We start from the raw sequence: 6,343 nt of genomic DNA on the forward strand, positions 1-6,343 counted from the left end.
TTTTTTTTTTTTTTTTTTAACACCCAGAAATGGGAGGGGAGAGGATGAGCTGAGGACCTTTTTTTTTTCCACTTGCTTGTCAGCTGAAGAAACCCGAAAGTGGACGGGAAGAGATGAGCTGAGAACCTTTTTTTTTATTTCTTTATTTTCTTGCTTGTTAGCTCATGAAACCCGGAAGTGGGCCCCCACACTTTTGAAAACACTGCGCCGGCCCTGGCATGTATGACCATGCAGCGTGGGATTTTCAAAGTGGAAACACAATGTGTTTTAGATTGAACGCCGAACAAAGAGAAGATAATTACCGCTGTCCTTTTTTGATAGTCAAAGGCACAAACCAATTACATGATAAAGATTAAGACTGTCCTTACTTGGCGGGTTTGAAACTGTTGTTGTGACGGGCGATGTCATCCCTCTATCGGTTGTACCGCGTGGAGATGCTGTCTGATAGTTACTGGTGCCTGTGGAACAGAAGCAGAGACATTTTGAAAATTAATCAAGGGATGAATAAGATTCGCAGTTGTTTCATTGTGCTCTTCACAAAGCGTTCCAAAATTATTCACTTCTTTTCTCCGTATAGACGAAACAATTTGCCAAGCAATGGTTTGAATCTTGTAAGCATACGTTTAACTTTGTTGTCAACCCCCCTCACAATATGCGTGTCTGCATGTACCCATATAGGTGACATATTATAATGTTTAAATGTATTTATAATCCTCTTGTTGGTAAAATTGTAAAGGGAAACAAAAAAGAAAAGAAGAACCTTGTTCCGAGAAAACAGACAAGAAAACTAGTCCATTATTAGTGCTGGCTAGATCTCATTTTGGTTAATTGTCTTCTTAAATGGAGAAACTCAAGAAGATAATTTAGTTGAACAGTTTCCCAACGAATCATGACACCATGGTAACATGGTAACAAGATGTCAGCCGTATTTATGTGCCTAAAGGTGCAAATTTGCTTCGCCAACAAATCAACCTCCCATGAACATTCCGTAAGAATGGTGCCACGCGAGTACAGTGTTAAACCAACACTGCATTGTGGTGAAAGCCTTACCTGGGGAATTTGTCGATGCCGCCGAGGGTAACACTGTGCGAGAATAATATGAAGGAAGCAAACTTGATCAATAGCGATCTCTGACAGTGATGTTACGTTATCCCTTCATCGGGACAAATCGGAAAAGACACTTCTGTTTGTAGATAAATTCGTTATCGAAATAACTTTGAATATTATTCGGACAAGCTTACTACTGACAGTTTCTTATTGGCAACCATAAACATCCTCTGTGTACAGTATATCTCATTGGCAATGCTATCGTTGCAGACAAGAAGTTTTGTTCAGAGAAAACTGCACAAAATGCGGTAAGTGATAGTTATTTTATTCTGGCTATTTGTGAATTTCAAAATAAGATTAGCTTGTTGAAAGCGGTATGATAGGAATGTTTGGATTTATTATTGCACTCACGTTGTGATGGTAGGAAACTTTAAAGTATTCAATCCGACTGAGGAAAAACTATGATTGAGACATTCTAGTTTCCAATAATCTTCCAGTTGACTTCTTTTCCTTCTCTTCTCCCTCTTCCAAACATTACTTCTTTGCTGTTCTACCAGATTTTCCTATATCCTCTTCTTCTTTTCCCAACTTCGACTAACTACATACTTGTATGATAAACTGATAGTGATACTGACATACATCAGCACTTCATGAAAGCCATATACAACGACTATTATAAACAATGATGTTTTACTCTCAAAACTGATTCAGAATGCTTTATTTTAAATGAAACTGAATTATAATAAAATTATATTAAAAAGCAACTCCCTTTTGAAGTACTAGACCTGCAAGTCTGATGATAAGAGAGGTCCCGTGGTATCAGGCAGGACGCCCTCTTACCTTCGCAGGTACCAGTGGGCGTGGTGAAATCTCCGTTTGCTTGGCAAACTGACGTGACGTCACCACTTGGGTAATATCCCTCGTTGCACACATAGACTACATGCGAGCCGTAATAGTTTCCGTCAATGAGCACAGGCTCAGAATTGTTCACGTGAGGTATGTCCGATCCGCACGTTATAGCTTTGGGGAAAAGTAACCAAAAAATGAAACAAACATTATTATCCTCCGCAGTGAAAAAAAAAAAAAATATATGTAATTGACACATAGGACTCCGAAGAGATGAACAAAAATTGACATTAAAGGCCGTGTCACACCTTCCGGGCAAGCCTTGCATGCGACTTGCGAAGAATAATTTTTACTATCCGGAGATCCCCGCAGATGACCCGCACATGACAGTACCTCGCACGTATCTCACCCGTAGTCGCCCGGAGGTGCGCACGCAGATCTTTTTACCCGCAACCCTGTTTAGGCCCTGTCACATCTTTCCGGGTAAGCTACGCGGGCTTTTTGCTTGTGGGGATTTTCCAACATACCGGACAATTTCTGAGAGCGGACTAGGATTTGGGCGAGTCAGTGCATGCGTCTTACTTGATGGACGCGCTCTACTTAAGTTCTACTTGCGGGTATTCTGTGTGACCTGTGTGCCAGGCTCGTGGGGACTGACAACTCAGAGAAGGAATTCCTCTGAAGGAATGGCAGAAGTCCCACAGAATGTCATTATCTCGGCCGCATACGGAGACTGCGAAGTACGTACCTGCGTGGGAGTTGCCTGCGAGGTGCTGCCGCTAAGGGGCCTTCTACTAGCGTTCTGCATGGACCTCTGCGGGCAATCCCCGCGACTCACCCGGAAAAGATTTTGGTCATGCTCAAAACCTGGCTGCGGATAAATCGGACTTGCGTGCGCACCTCCGGGCAACTACGGGCGAGATACGCGCTAGGTACTGTCAGGTGCGGACCAACTGCGGAGAGCTCCGGGTAGCAAATTTGTTTCCCAGCAAGTCAACCCGCAAAACTTCCCCAGATACGGTATGACAAGGCCTTGAGCATGCTCTAAACTTGTTCCGAGTGAGCCGTGGGGGTTTGCTCGCAGAGGTTCCGTGAGCCGTGGGGGTTTGCTCGCAGAGGTACACGCAGAACACCAGTAGGAGACCCTTACCGGCAGCACTTCGCAGGCAACTCCAACGCAGGTACTTCGCAGTACCCGTAAGTCGCTCGTAAAAGAAAACGGATCGGTTTCAACAGCTCTCACGCAGGTCACACGGGATACACTCAATTAGAAGGTAAGTAGCGCGCGTCTAGCAGGTAAGGCACAAGTGCGAAAGTCGCAAACATTCTTGTCCGCCCGGGGAAAATTCTCCTGCGAACTGCAAAATCCCTACCCGCAACAAGCCCGCGTAGCTTTGCCGGAAATGTGAGACACGGCCTTTAACTAAACAAATACACTGACAACTTTTTGTCACAAATGTAGATGAATGGCGAAATCCTTTTTGATCTATAAGCACGCCAAAATGAAATCGACGAATATCTGTCACATACGCCCTATAAATAAACATCACTTCAATTAGAGCTCCTTCTCCCACCCTTTCGATGACATAAGACATGTAAGAGATGACACGAAAATACATATTACCCAGTTTTCTTGGGTTTTTGGTTGATGTTGCTTATTCTCGAAGAGAGAGCAGGACTGATTACCCCCCCCCCCCCGACCACCACCACCACCACCACCTCCAAATAGATAGATAGATAGATAGATAGATAGATAGATAGATAGATAAATAAATGAATAAATAAATAAATGAATAAATAAATGAATAAATGAATAAATAGATAAATAAATAAATAAATAGATATACAAATAACGTTAATGCACATTGACCAGTGGGGGTACATCTTCGTGGGCTCGTACTGTTCAACATATTAAACGAGTTGATTACAGCTTGACGAAATATTTTGCCATCCAAGTATTGTCCCCTGCATCCCATGAGATAGTATCCTGAGAGGACACTCTCGAAGACGAACGCGCCCTCGCAGAGGACAGAACTCTGGGATACATACGAGTACAAGTTGGTGCGGGAAGGTCGTAAGTTCCATCCAGCATGCATTCCAGTTGATCTTCCCCTATCAGATCGAAACCGACGTCACAAGAGAAGGTCAAGGTGGAACCAAACAGCCGATCCGGATGAGTTGAGGTATAACTTCCGTGTCGAGGGGTTCCAGGGTCACTACACTGGATAGGAACTCTGTTGACCGCTGGTACGATAGGGCCGTGAAGAATGGATAACGAAGTGTGCTATTTATTACTGACATTGACCTTGTTTTCTTTTATGAATTATGGCATGATATTGTTCCTGATCTTTCGAATCCAACACATCTTGCAATATTGTGTGGCTCAAATTGATTGTATCATCAACTTCATCCATGTTAGTTAACAAATCTTTACGAACGGAAGAACAATGCAAGTAGGCCTATATAAAATATGACACTATCCTGAGAACCTATACCATCTAACATCAATGAACATTGTCATAATCATAATTATGAGAGATAGCCGCTCTACAAACATTCTTCAATATATTTTAATCCTACGGTTAACATTTCAACTGCTATTACTATTTTCTTTTATTCATATTCCGATTGTGCAATTGACAAATATTTGACAGGATACAAGTCAAACGATGCACATTATTATGGTGATAACAACGGCAGTAAAAATTGTAAGATTGTCTTACGCAGAGAGTACTTCTAAGTGGGACTACCATTATCAACTTTGAATGGAAGAGCTAACTAATCCCATTCCCCTTTTCTTACGGTATTGGCAGATATGGCCGGGAGAATTGTCTGTCCTTTCACAATTCTCGTCGTTCCACAAATAGTTGAAATTAATGAGTAAGTCCACGCAGTGCTCACTGACTGAGCTTGGTTCGTCTGGGCCCCAAAATGTGTTGTTGCCAACAAGATCTGTCAAAATGCAATCGGGATTGAAAAACCTTATCATTTCTCTGTCTTTGTCATGATCATTGTTTCTATTTTTGTGATCAATATTGCACAGAAACAGAGTATTTTAGATTTTATTTGATAGTCTATTGTGATCTTATCATTTTGTGGCATGTTTGATATTTGATACTCTGTAGGTTATGTTAAAACATGTATTCTACATCACAGATTGATATTTTGATATAATTCTTTCTTTTTAGAATATTTTTGATAATGATTTTCCGTTTCGAATTAAATTATTAAAGGAAATTATGACGTCCATCAGGTGTAACGTATTGTGTGGAAACATATGCATTCTGCAAAAGCTTGAACTTGCATGCCGACAGTACCTCCATCAGACCATATCCAGTCCCGTTGCGTTGACGTATCGCGGCTGCCCCCGATCCACCAGTTCGGTTCCGAGCCTGGATTAATCCCCTCGTTGAGGGCGTTGGCCGTGTCCACCAGTAGCTGCTGCTTCACCTGGTCTTCGATCCTCACCAGCCAGCCCCCGTTCCCCGAGCAAGAGTCCCTTGAGTTATACCAGCTATTTGCTTGCTCCACAAAGGCCATGCACCTGCCATCGAAGAACACCTGAGTAGACCCACTGAACGCAGTCGGGCACGTTGTGTCTGCAGAGCCAAGGAATGGAATGAATACTCGTTAGGCTGGAATGGTCTTCTTGGAGAAATCAGGGGCCCGTTTCATAAAACCTGTGATCAGTGACGAGTTGTCATAATTGTTGTACGCTACTGAAATTCCCGCATTTGATTGGCTGAGTGCAAATTTGTCCAGAAATATGGCAGCTGTCACTGATAACAAGTTTTATGAAACGGGGCCCAGGACTTACGTTCGGAGTGAATTGAACATAAAAAATAAAACACAGGGATCAAAGGATAGTGCTCGTGGTTGGGTGATGATGCTTCGTCACCTCTTCCTCTTCCCTTCCATTTTAACGGGTAAAATCTCTGACAGGAACTCATGGAAGCGGTAATATTTTTTTTCTTTCATTTTTTCCAGATTTTTCTCTTGGGTGTATGAGTGCGTTGGTGTGTGGATATGTTGGGAGGGGTGGAGGTGCTATAATAACCTGAATCTGAACCTATTGGTATTTATTTGAGTACATTACCCACACTTTAACTCACTTGCTAAAATTGTCAGCGAACCTACCGAACTCGCAGATGTAGTAGTTATTTCGTGGGTCATTCGTGGAGAAGCACGACTCGTCATTCCAGGAGTAATTGTGTGCTGCTGAAGTCGGAATGTGACTGAAGCTGCTTAGCTGCAGACAAAATTCTTGGTCAGTCATGCTGTTTGGTTCTCCGGGAGCCCAGGAGAAGAACGAAATAACGTCTCCAGCTGTCATTATATATAAAAAAAGGAAAAAAAAAAAACAGGGAAACAGTGAACAAATCATCCTAAGGAATCCAACTTAGGAGTTCATAGATTAAAATAGTTATCCATCTACACGAGGGAAATTATA

The sequence above is a fragment of the Diadema antillarum genome, unplaced genomic scaffold (assembly GCF_040938485.1).
Source record: "Diadema antillarum isolate AM-2024a unplaced genomic scaffold, OU_Dant_1.0 seq00000413_RagTag, whole genome shotgun sequence".
Classification (NCBI taxonomy): domain Eukaryota; kingdom Metazoa; phylum Echinodermata; class Echinoidea; order Diadematoida; family Diadematidae; genus Diadema; species Diadema antillarum.